We start from the raw sequence: 13147 nt of genomic DNA on the forward strand, positions 1-13147 counted from the left end.
CAAAGAATGGTTCTCAGCCCAGCAGCCCAGCATCAGCTGGGAATATATTAGATGTGCATATTCTTAAGCACCACCCCAGATGTAAGAAACTGGAGGTGGGGCCTAGCAATGTGTGCTTTGACAAGTCCTGCAAGCGACTGTGCTAAAGTTTGATGCCCCCCAAAGTTTGTATATCAATGGATTTCAAATTTAGGAATCATCTGGGGAGGTCATTAAAAATTCAGGTTCCAGACAGAGGAATGGATAAAGAAGATGTGGTACATATATATACAGTGGAATATTACTCAGCCATTAAAGAATGAAATAACGCCATTTTCAGCAACATGGATGGACCCTAGAGATTGTGATACTGAGTGAAGTAAGTCAGAGAAAGAGCAGTATCATATGATATGGCTTATACGCAAAAAAGAAATGATACAAATGAACTTATTTACAAAACAGAAAGAGAGACTTAGAGAATGAACTTATGCTTACAGGGGTGGGGGGGGGAGGAATAGTTAGGGAGTTTGGGATTGATATGTACACACTGCTATATTTAAAATGGATAACCAACAAGGCTTACTGTATAACACAGGGAACTCTGCTCAATATTACATAACAACCTAAATGGGAAAAGATTTTGAAAAAGAATAGATACATGTATATGTATAACTGAATCACTTTGCTGTACACCTGAAACTAACACATTGTTAATCAGCTGTACTCCAATATAGAATAAAAAGTTAAAAAATATCCAACTTCCAGGGGCTACAAATCTATTTTAAAAAACTTCTCGGGAGATTCATCAGCCAGGTTTGGATCCAGTGACCTAGATGAAAAGTAATGTCCTCAGCTAAGATAGTGGTGATGAAAATGGAAGGATCAAATAGAAAAGATATTTCTAAGACACTCTAATACCTCTAGAATTATATTAGGCCATGATGGCATAAAATTATACGAAGCAGTTACTGGTTTGAAAGTACTTTCTAGTGGGAAAAGAGACGGGCAGGTGCTTGAGCAGGATGAGGAATAAGTTAGCATGTCAGTAAAGCAGAACTGAAGCAGCTCAAGAGACCTGAGGTTTAGGGGTGGTAAGTAGTGCCACATGCTCCAAATGATCACAAAAGGTGAAGATGAAAAGATGCCCTAGATTTGGCAATTTGAAAGATTTTATAACTTTTGTCATGGCAATTATATTGGAGTGTGAATTTGTGGGAAGGTACGCAGAATTCATAATGCTATTTGTAGCATGATTGAGAAGTAAGAAATATGTTCAATTTGTGGGGGACAGAGAAGAGATTGCTAAAAGAAGCTATGTGCGCCAAAGCCCTCCTCTTGCCAGTAGTTTACATATAAAGATTGCCTTTGGGTTTGTGGTCCTAGATTGTAACTGCAGAATCTAGTTGTGTTTTTTGTGATTACCGACTGCTTTGGAAATTCCATTTCTGATTGTTGTGTTCTAAGTTCTTATATCTGCTTCTTTCATATCTAAGATGTTCTTAAATATGCTGCATTGTTTCATGCCGCCTAAGTATCCTCAAAGTGTAGTTTTTTAATGACCCTGTTCTGGTTAGTATGTTTATCATATTATGTATTCTTGGGTTTTTGTTTTATTTTGTTTTGTTTTGTTTTTGGCCAAGCCACACGCGGGATCTTAGTTCCCTGACCAGAGAGACTGAACCCCACACCACGGCAGTGAAAGCGCCAAGTCCTAAACACTGGACCACCAGGGAATTCCCTAAGGGTTTTAAATGGAATAATGTTTTGTGGTATTAATTTGGAAAAATATAATGCTGAATTGCAAGGAGAAGACTAAAATAGCAAAGCAAAGACTAAAGCAAAGGAGAAGACTAAAATAGCCAAAGAAAATTCTTAAAATTTTTTCAAGTTAGTAAATCTTTTTTTTTTTAATATTTATTTATTTATTTTTTTGGCTGTGCTGGGTCTTAGTTGTGGCACATAGGATCTTCAGTTGTGGCATGGGAATTCTCAGTTGTGGCATGTGAACTTTTAGTTGCAGCATGTGGGATCTAGTTCCACCTGCATTGGGAGCGTGGAGTCTTAGGCACTGGACCACCAGGGAAGTCCTTCAAGTTAATAAATCTTAAAAAATGATTTGTGTTGACAAACTGTATATTATTCCTCAGTGAAGTTCTCTTTGTTTGCTAAAGAGAGGCTCTGGGAGTATTTTGGTAAAGGTTTGAACTAAAGCAGGCCTAATGGACCCCCTTAAGTCTGCAGCTGCTTTAAGTTGTTTAGGGATGAAGCTTTTCAATGTTCTGGTAAACCTGGAACAGTACAATTGCTACTTACTCTGACTAAACATTTCACCTGGCTCTGCTAGAACAATTTAGGGTCCTCTGGAATCATTGTTTTCTTTAAGTTAAATAAGGAATCAGAAAGAATTCACTTGTAAGCCAAAGTCATGTAAAACAAATATCCAAAGCTGCTCCATAAGCATGTGAAATTTTAAAAAGCTGTTCAATAACTGTATCTCCAAAACTCATTTTGATGAAAAAGCATAAAAATTAGGAATGAAAAAGGCTAGGCACTAGTCCTGACTTTCCTATTCATTAACTTGCTATGTGATATGAACAAATTAAATTATCAGTGGGCCTCTGTTTTCTCATATATTCTTAAGTATAAAATAGGATTCAGGTGATAAACCATAATGGAAAATAATATGAAAAAGAATGTATATATGTGATATAACTGGGTCACTTCGCTGTACAGCAGTAATTAACACATAGTTGTAATTCAACTATACTTCAGTAAAAAATAAATTTAAAAAATAGGATTCAGAATGTGTGTACTGTAGAGTATGAATCATAAGAGATGTTGTTACAGATATTTATTGAACAGTTGAAGTAAAAAGTAGCAGTCCAAAATTGATGAAATGTAGTGGCTAAGAGACAAGTGGAATAAACACAACTGAAAAAAGAAGGGTAATCTCACGAAAAGGAGGAATTCAAATTCTTTTTCTCCTCTCCATTCCCCCTAGGAGAAACATTCAGCTCTGATGTTGGTGTTGGTTAATCAATTAGCCAACATTATCAAAACCCAATTAACAAATGTTAATTCAAAATTTAAAGTTACAGAAACTTTTACTTTCAGTAGTTCTAAAGTTAACTGAACCTGAGGACACAGTATAATGTCCTTATAAAAAGTATTTAATTGTGATAACACTTTAGTATTTAATTAATGATTAAAGGAAAGGAACTAAAGTTTACCAAAATGTTTTTTTTCCAAAGATATCTGTATCCATAGAATTGCCTAGATGAAGATTTTTTATTTTTTATTTATTTTTGGCTGCGCCTCATGGCTTGAGGTATCTTAGTTTCCCGAACAGGGTTTGAACCCAGGACACTGCAGTGAACGCGCTGAGTCCTAACCACTGGACCGCTAGGGAATTCCCCAGGATGATTTTTTTTTTTTTTTTTAAACTATATTCACTATCTTGTTCTCATTCAGAGTCATGGCTTTATTTTATTTGTCTGTTTTTAAAATTTTTTGTTCTTGGGGTCATGGCTTTAAATAGCACCTCTACATGCTGATTCCTCTAAATTTCCAACCTAGACCTCTCCTGTGATGCCCCAGATTTGCATCTTGACATCTCCACCATTGCCTAGTAAGCACCTCAAATTTGATGTACCCACATTGAGCTCTAGATATTCCCTTCATGGTAACTACTCCTCTGCTATTTTCTTTTTCTCAATAAATGGCAACTCCATGGTTCTAGTTTCTCAGGCCAAAAACCTTAGTCATTCTTATCTGCTCTTTTTCTCTCACACTCTACCTCTGATCTGGCTTCTACCTTCAAAACATATCTTGACTCCAAATGTTACCGCCTCTGCTGCAGCCACCCGGGCTAAGCCACTATTGTTTCTCGTCTCAATTATGTAAACAGTCTCCTAACAGCTCAAAACCCTCCCATTTCAGAATAAAAGCCACAAGTTTCTACATGATTTTCCCCCTCCTTGTTATCTCTTTGACCTCATCTACTACTCTCTGAACTCACTCTGCTTCAGCTACCACTTCCTCACTGATTTTACCAAAATAAAGTCCAAAAAATTATAACAATTTATTATATAAAAAAGCTACTCTACTACAATTTGGTAAGATTTAATACTATAATTCTTCACGTATTTTTAGAGTTAATGGCTTTTGAAAATCATGCTAAATGATGAAAATTATTGTATTCACACGTTTTTAAGTGTTTTGTTCAAACCGGAATATTTTTCTACATATTAACAGACGGTGACCTGGTTTGGGGATACTTTTACATTAAAGGGCCCACGACCTATGTATTTCTAACTAGTCACCATATTAAAAGGTGTTGGACCAATTTTAAAACGTCAGTTCACTTATTTCGGCTGGGTACCTAAAAGGTACATATTAACAAAGTCGTTGAAATTACCTCATTCTTAAAATGCGGCATAATTTAGGAGCTATATGGTAAAAATCCATTATATTTTTATATTTTTACAATGCAGACGGACCATCAAACTGCACAAACATATCCATGTAGATGTTCTCAGATTTAAGAAATATGCCTCATCTGTCCTAGGATGTGGTCTGTAGCCTCAGCATGAACATCATGTCTGACCGTAGGCAGCAAATAAATATTTTTCGAATTGAACCATAATCCCGAAGCAAACTTGGAAGAGCTCAAAGAGAAACGCAAAAGCACTTGCGCAGTGATTCGATAAGGTCGTCCAATCAGAGTCGAGCTGGACGGGGATCTGCGGAAGGAAGGTAGTGCGCACGCGCGATGAGCTCGTCCGCAATTGGCAGCGCTGAGGCGGGAACCTTGAGTTTGTCTGGCGTTGAGGGAGCGCTGTCTCCCCCGGTTCCTCCTGGCTGGTGGCGCAGCTTCCTTCGGAACCTCTCTGGTGCGTCCCTGGAGGGGGAGGCTTGTGAGGCTGCGACAGCCTGTAGACTTGTGTGGGGCAAAGAGGGGAGAGGCGCGGGAGCAGGCCTCCGACGGAGGAAGGAAGGAAGGCGGCGGAGCTCCTGTGGCCGCCTCCTGCGGGTCTGGGAGCGCGGAGGGGTCTCAAGTGTGAGGGGCGCCTTCGCTGCTGGCCGTGGGGTGGCTGGTGGCGGAGGGCGCGCCGCGGGGGTGTGTTTGTGGTGGGGAGGCCGACGCGAGAGGCGACTCCGGGCGGTGGTGCTTCCGCGCCCGCACTGCGGTCAGCCCGCTCGGCTTCTGTGGCGCTTGGGTTTCTTTCCCCAGGACTAATCTCCACTCTCCTGCACGGTATTAATTAATAGTAAGTAACGGAAGATTTTTGTAGGCCGGTTTAGCGGGGCCACAAAATCAAAGGAGCGACCTAAGCCACGAAGCGAAATAACTACTTCCTAATGTAGTTGGAAGGCGAAAAGCAGAAACAGCAGGGGGAGGTGCGTAGCTGGTTCTTGACTGTTTTATTTGCATTCTTGCATCCTAGAGATTTTTTTTTTTTCATCCTAGAGGTTTGATGGTTGCACCCCATCCCCCCTTCAAAGCCAAAGCGAATCCACAGATTATGGTCATAATCCCCTTTGTCGAACTTCATCCTTTGCTATCCCCCCTCGCGGAAACTCTGCTCTCATAGGACCTTATGTATTAAACATCTAATAATGATTATCATAGATAGTAATATTACAGGTAACATTGAGTGCTTACTGTGTGTCAAATTTTGTTCTAAGTACTTTAAGTATTTCATTTAATCCTCCCAACAATCTTATGAGTAATTATTGTTGTACCGCCTGTCATAGATGAGGAAAGGGAGACACAAAGAGGTTATGTAAACTGTGCAAGATCACATGCTTGGAAGTGTCAGTCCAGATTTATATTCAGGCATTTGCCTCCAAAACTGTCTTCTTAATTATTACACAGTACAGTGTATTAAATTGCCAAGTGCTGTAGGCCTTCTGATGTGTCATCAGCCTGGATTTGCCATTTTACTTGGGAGAACAGAAGCAGTAGGTGTTAAGAGTGTAACAGATGTTGGAGCATCACAGTAGGGCTGCCAGATGGGCGTTATTTTTAGGGCCTGGGAAGAGGGCTCAAATAGCACTAATTTAAGAAGTAATAAGGATCCAGAAGCATTTAGGGGGAAATATACTGATGTCTGCAGTTTACTTTGAAATGCATCAACAAGTTAAATGGCTTGATGGATGCCTAAGGTCATACATAAATGGCAGAGCTAGAAATCGAGACAAGGCAGGCTGGCTCCAGAGTGCCCTGTGCTGCTTCTCACACGCCTGCATACTCAAGTTCATTATTATTTTCTTTAGTTTACAGGTTAAATAGAAGGGTCGAAAAATTAGACATTGTGTATTAGATGTAGAAAAGTTTAAGGGTTTAAGGTAGTGATTCTTAGAATTTAGTGTTGAAAGAAGTTTTAGCAGCTAGTCTGTTCTCTTTATTTTATAAATGAGGAAGTTGATATACAGAGCGTTTAAATAGCTTGCCCAAAGTTTCTAGTTACTGTATTTTTCTAGTGTTCCTTTTAAAAAGGTGTCAGTCTGCAGGTGGGTCTGACTAAATGTAGAGAATGGAACCTATTACATTTCATGATGTGGACATCATTTTTTTTTTTTAATTTTAATTAATATATTTTTATTTTTGGCTGTGTTGGGTCTTTGTTGCTGCGCGTGTTGCTAGGCACGCGGGCTTCAGTAGTTGTGGCACGCAGACTCAGTAGTTGTGGCTCGCGGGCTCTAGAGCACAGGCTCAGTAGTTGTGGTGCACGGGTATAGTTGCTCCGCAGCATGTGGGATCTTCCCGGACCAGGGCTTGAACCTGTGTACCCTGCATTGGCAGGCAGATTCTTAACCACTGCGCCACCAGGGAAATCCCTGGACATCATTTTTATTAATGATATCTAGAATTTATTACGTTAAGTGGACTCATCATTATTTTATTTCAGTTGAGCTGTGGTTGTCTAAAAGCCTTGAGTTTTTCATCTGAACTTCCCATTGTTCTGTTTCATTTGACTGAGTAACTGAGTCTAAATGCAAGGCCTAACATTTACCTGTTTTTAAGTCATCTTGTTGCAGTTAGCTTTTGTCAATTTCAAATTTATTTCAGTTACATTTCTAGAGACATGTAATATTCTGCTGACCTATTATAAAAAGGAAATGAGTTTGATGAGGTTATTCTGGCATGACTTGTTTGGAAAGAATCTGTGCTGACTATTGCTACTAGTAAATACTGCTTCTAAAGTAAACAAATAATCACGAACAATCTATATAATAATTTGATGTAAGATTGTGCTAATAGAGATCTGTTTTGCCCTTTGTTGACCTTAAACAAATAGACTGCAAGTTAATTCTCTAGCAAAAATGGGTTTATTCAGGATAAGCAAAGAACTGTAATTCAGAGTCTGCAACGACGGTGAGCCACATGCAAGTCCTGCACAACAGAGAGAGAAGACTTCTTTTATAGCGGGGAAAGGAAATTTATTTATTTATTTATTTATTTATTTTCTATTTATTTGTTTATTTATTGGCTGCTTTGGGTCTTTGTTGCTGCGCGCGGACTTTCTCTAGTTGCGGCGAGTGGGAGCTACACTTCGTTGCGGTGCGTGGGCTTCTCATTGTGGTGGCTTCTCTTGTTGCAGAGCACGAGCCCTAGAGCGTGCGGGCTTCAGTTGTTGCAGCACACGGGCTCAGTGGTTGTGGCTCACGGGCTCTACAGCACAGGCTCAGTAGTTGTGGCACACGGGCTTAGTTGCCCCATGGCATGTGGGATCTTCCCAGACCAGGGCTCGAACCCGTGTCCCTTGTATTGGCAGGCAGATTCTTAACCACTGTGCCACCAGGGAAGCCCAGGGAAAGGAAATTTAAAGGGCTATGGTAAACAAAGAGTTCAATGGAGGAATTGAGAATTTGAAGTATCATGGCTTTTTATTGGCTGAGCTCTTGCCAAGCAAGAAGAGGAGCTCTTTCTTCTTCCTGTTGGGCTCTGTTGTCTCATAGGGCATGAGAGCTCGCTCTTCTTGCCTCCTAACTCTGTTATAATTGAGGTTTCTGTTTATTAATTTTTACATTTTCCCCTTTTGATCAAGGTCTTTCTCTGAATGCATCACTGATCAAGAGTCAGGTTTTCCAGTTTCAGCAGCTTTCTGTCCCTTAATGCCAGGAAGGGCCTTTCCTGGGTGAAGTGTCCCTTGTTGGAGGGGAAAATGCACAGATTGGAAAACTATTGAGGTCACATTTGAGTAACAAGGAGGAGTAGGAGAAAGAACTCTCAGGCACTTTTTATCTAAAGTCCATATGTCATCAAGATTTTAGACATTGAAGATCATCTGAAGTGTTATGTCATCAACAAAGGTGTGGCAGACAAATTTCCAACACGCCTGGTTTGGATATCCTTGGAAAGCTGTCTCATCAGATGTCATCTGCTTCAGTTCTGGGAAATCTTTACTTTTGGGTCACCAGATGATGTGCTGTCCAGTCAGGGTTTGGTGCTTTCTTTGGATATGTCACGTGAATCCAAGTGTCCCCTGGAGTTTGGCGGCACATTGGTTGGGTAGTATTACCTGATAGGGGGCTTTCTATTGAGGTTGAAGAGAGTTCTTCTGGAGGCGTATTTTCTAATAGATGAAATCTCCAGGTCACAAAGTGTGATGGTTAAGGTCTTCACTTCCTGAGAGTGCACTGTGGAAAGATTGCTCTACCAAAACATTGTTATTTTTAATAGAAGCAATTTGGCCTTTGCATTATTGGACTATCTCTTCTTTTATTAGTTGTGTTCAGAAGAGCCAAGTGCCTTGAGAGTCCTGTGACTCTCAAAGGGTGAGAGTTTATGAGTTCCAAAAGGGGTAGATGTGAGATTTAGAAGGACCAATGGCAATGCTTTTGGCCAAGGTATTTGGAGGGCCTCTACAAATTTTGTCAATTGAGTCTTAATAATGCCGTTAGTGTGTTCGACTAAACGAGAGCATTGAGGGTGGTAAGTGCAATGAAAGTGCTGTAGAACTGGCCAGACAGTGCAGACTTGTTGAAGTGCCTGATGAGTAAAATGGGTTGCTCAAATATTTTGAAGTTTGAGGTTGGGGCAATCTTTTCCAAAAAGGCTTTAGCCACAGAAGAGGTGGTAACTTATCTGTAAGGGAAGACTTCAGTCTGGTGTGAAAATGTACAGACCATGACTAGAACATGTTCATATCCTTGAGATGAAGGAAGTTGTGTGAGATCCATTTGCCAGACCTCAAATGGTCCAGTGGCCAGTTTAAAATATCTGCGAGCAGTACCAACAGGTTCCCTGGGTTGTATTTTGGACAAGTGGGACAAGTGAGGTAGGCACTTTTTTGCAGCCTTGTTAATATTTCCCCACAAATATCGATTCATGAATGCCATCGTTTTGTCAGTAGACCAGTGGTTTAATGCATGTACAGTGGTTAGGAGTGGGAATTTTAGAGTCTCCAGTAGTCTGGGTTGTTATCTGGTCTAAACCAGAGCTTTCTCTTTTTATCAAGCCGTCAATTGTTGAATTTCCAATCTTGTTTTTCCTTTTCTGAGGCCCATTGTTGGGCTTGTCTAGCCAGTTTTTCTAAGTTGCCATTTGGGAGAATATCCGTTTGGACCATGAGAAACGTTTGGCTGCCATTGGTTCCTTTAAGGGCAGCATTCCTTGTGGAAATGTCAGCTGGGTGATTTCCCTTAGCTTCCAGAGAGTCAGGTTTAACAGAATCTTAATAATGGCTAATGTGGCAGGTAAAAATAATGCATCCAATAACTCCTGAACATAGGAGCCATTTAAAATTTTATTTCTGCTGGAAGTAAGGAAGCCACATTGCTTTCACAGCGTTCCAAAATCATGAGCTACTCTGAAAGCATATTGACTATCAGTATAAATATTTACAGTTTTCCCCTTGGCTAAAGTACAAGCCCATGTAAGAGTATATAATTCAGCTTGTTGGGCTGAAGTAGTAAAGGTGCTGCCCCAGCACTGTCAAAAGGAGTTGCAATATTGTCACTCTCTCAACCATCAGTGAACCGTAAGATGTCAGTGTTACCCAAAGGAATTTCCTGCAGATCATTCACAAGGATTCAGGAGATGATCCCTCATCCTTAAGCAGTCATGAGGGACTTTGCTGACAGAGGGGAGAAGGGTAACGTGTGTCAGGTTATTACACTGTAAAAGTGTTATGTAAGGAGTGGTTAACAAAAGGAGGTGAGGCAGCTGACTGAGAAATGTTGAATGTGATGAGACTTTAGGAGGATTTCTACTGCATGAGGTACAAAAATGGTTAAAGGGGATCCCACAACTTTTTTCTTTGTGGTCCTAATCAAAAGGGCAGTGGCAGTAATGGCTGTAATACCCTATGGGTTGATGGTGGTCCCTGTGTTTTTGGATGAGTACTGCAAGGGCATTTCCTTCCTTTTCATATACAGAAAGGAAAAGAGGAATCTGATAATTGGGATGCCCAAGGGCAGGTGGGTTCATCAAACCCTTGTTTAAGACCTTAAAGACTCTCTTGTCTGGTTCTTCCCATGACATTGGTTCCGGGTTGTTCTTTAGTAAAACATACAGAGGATTGGCCATAAGAGAGAAATTTAGAGTGTTATCAGAGTGATAACCAACTAGCTTGAGAAAACCTCACAGTTGACACTTAGTTTTGGGTTTTGGGAAACTTTGGATGCTGTGAAGGCTATCTGGATCTATGTGGAGCCCTTGTTCTGATATCAGATGCCCTAAATTTTGAACCTGGGTTTGGGCAAGCTGCGATTTTTCCTTGGTGATCTTATGTCCCTTTAAGGCTAAAAGCTTTAGCAAGTGGTTGCTTTCTTCCAGTGAGGTGGCTTGAGAAGGAGAGCAAAGAAGCAAATCATTCACATATTACAGCAAAGTAGAACCTGTAGGGAACTTTATATCATCCAGATCAGACCTTAGGATTTATGAGGAATAAGGAGGACTCTCAGTAAAACCCTGAGTTGTTGATTTCACCAGAAGCTAGCTATTTATTTATTTATTTATTTATTGCTGTGTTGGGTCTTCGTTGCTGCGCGCAGGCTTTCTCTACTTGCGGCGAGCGGGAGCTACTGTTCATTGCAGTGCACGGGCTTCTCATTGCTGTGGCTTCTCTTGTCGTGGAGCACAGGCTCTAGGCGCGTGAGCTTCAGTAGTTGTGGCATGCGGGCTCAGTAGTTGTGGCTCGTGGGCTCTAGAGCGCAGGCTCAGTAGTTGTGGCACACGGGCTTAGTTGCTCTGTAGCCTGTGGGATCTTCCCAGACCAGGGCTTGAACCAGTGTCCTCTGCATTGGCAGGGGGATTCTTAACCACTATGCCACCAGGGAAGTCCTTTATGATGTTGATGTTGTTGCTTTTATCAGTGGCTCAGCCATGCAGGAGCCAAGCCAAAGGCAGCTCAGCAAAGCTCTAGTGAAACAGCCTAGTTCTGCAGGAATGAGCCCGAAGGTTTAACAGTGCAGTTCCACCAGAACAGCCCATTTCAAAAGGAATCTGGCCAAAGGCTGAACCGGCACATTTCCAGTGAAACAGCCCCTGTTCCACAAGGAATCAGGCCGAAGGCTAGTGCAGTTATAGTTGAAACAGCCTGATTTTTAAAGGTGTCAGGCCAAGTGCCAAATGAGTACTCACAGACAGAACAAGGCCTTAAATAGAAAGAATGGGCCCTTAAAATAGATCCCGAATAAAACCTAGAGAGCTTCAAAACACAAAGAGGGTGGAAGCTCAGATCCAGGAGAAAGACTTACTCTTGAATCTCAGGGTTAGGAAGAAAAGCAGTGGGCATCAATGGACTCTGTGTGGGTACTGCATTTGTTTGCTCACCAGCCTTGAAGTCATCAGGGGTCTTCTCTGGATCCCAGTCTGGGCCACCAAAATGTTGACTTTAAGCAAATAGACTGCCAGTTATTTCTCCAGCAAAAATGGGTTTACTCGGGATGGGCAAAAAATTGCAATTTGCGGTCTGGAACCATGGTGAGCCAAGTGCAAATCCTGCACAACAAGGAGAGGAGAGCACTTTTATAGAGGGGGGAAAAGGAAGTTAAGAGGGCTATTGTAAACAGAGTCCATTGGAGGAATTGAGAGTTTGAGGTATAGTGACTTTTCTTTTTTGGGGGGAGGTGGGGTCACACCGTGCCCCCTGCAGTGGAAGTGGACCACCAGTGGACCACCGGGGAAGTCCCAGTAGTGGCTTTTCATTGGCTGAGTTGTGACAGTCTTATTGGCTGAGCTCTTGCAGGCAAGAAGAGGACTCTTTCTTCTTCCTGTTGGGTCTCTGCTATCATCATATAGCGTGAGAGCGTCCCTGTCTGGCCTCTGGTCTGTATTTTTTTTTTTAATTAATTAATTAATTTTATTTATTTTAATTTATTTTATTTTATTTTTTTTGGCTGTGTTGGGTCTTCATTTCTGTGTGAGGGCTTTCTCTAGTTGTGGCAAGCAGGGGCCACTGTTCATCACGATGCACGGGCCTCTCACTATTGTGGCCTCTCTTGTTGTGGAGCACAGGCTCCAGACGCGCAGGCTCAGTAGTTGTGGCTCACGGGCTCAGTTGCTCTGCGGCATGTGGGATCTTCCCAGACCAGGGCACGAACCCGTGTCCCCTGCATTGGCAGGCAGATTCTCAACCACTGCGCCACCAGGGAAGCCCTAATTATATTTATTTTTATTTTTGGCTGTGTTGGGTCTTTGTTGCTGAGTGCGGGCTTTCTCTAGTTGCGGCCAGCAAGGGCTACTTTTCATTGTGGTGTGTGGGGTTCTTATTATGGTGGCTTCTCTTGTTGCAGAGCGCAGGCTCTAGGCGCGTGGGCTTCAGTAGTTGTGGCACATGGGCTCAGTAGTTGTGGCACATGGGCTTAGTTGCTCCATGGCATGTGGGATCTTCCCTGACTAGGGCTTGGACCTGTGTCCTCTGCATTGGCAGGCGGATTCTTAACCACTGCGGCACCAGGGAAGCCCTCTGGTCTGTATTTTAAGTGAGGTTTCTGTTTATTAATTCTTACACCACTACTAATCCCTCAAACTATATAAAGCCTGGTTATTTATCGAATACTCATGTATGTCATCATTTTTAAGTTGCTGTAATTGGGAAATGTCTAACCATCAGTGATGGCGTGTCACAGCTTAATTGGCTGCAGTTCTTTTTTTTTTTTTGTAGAAAATTGGAAATACATAGGAAAGAACTCAGAAGAAATTTAAAAATTACTG

The 13147-nt window shown here is 41.6% G+C and overlaps 1 protein-coding gene across 5 annotated transcripts in view; it reads left to right on the forward strand.

The window, feature by feature from the left end:
- The first annotated feature begins 2619 nt into the window (after positions 1 to 2619).
- The window catches only part of RAD54B (RAD54 homolog B), a 113777-nt gene continuing 103249 nt past the window's right edge, over positions 2620 to 13147 (forward strand). For 2 of the 5 annotated variants that reach the window (XM_082363280.1, XM_082363281.1), the window contains exon 1: positions 2621 to 4871. The gene's annotated coding sequence lies outside the window, so the exon portion shown is untranslated. Of the gene's footprint in view, positions 4872 to 5006; positions 5380 to 13147 lie in introns of those variants that run through there. The other 3 variants (XM_082363284.1, XM_082363282.1, XM_082363283.1) reach the window with 3 other exon arrangements.

This window comes from Balaenoptera borealis (genome assembly GCF_965194805.1).
Source record: "Balaenoptera borealis genome assembly, chromosome: 17".
NCBI classification, from domain to species: Eukaryota; Metazoa; Chordata; class Mammalia; order Artiodactyla; family Balaenopteridae; genus Balaenoptera; species Balaenoptera borealis.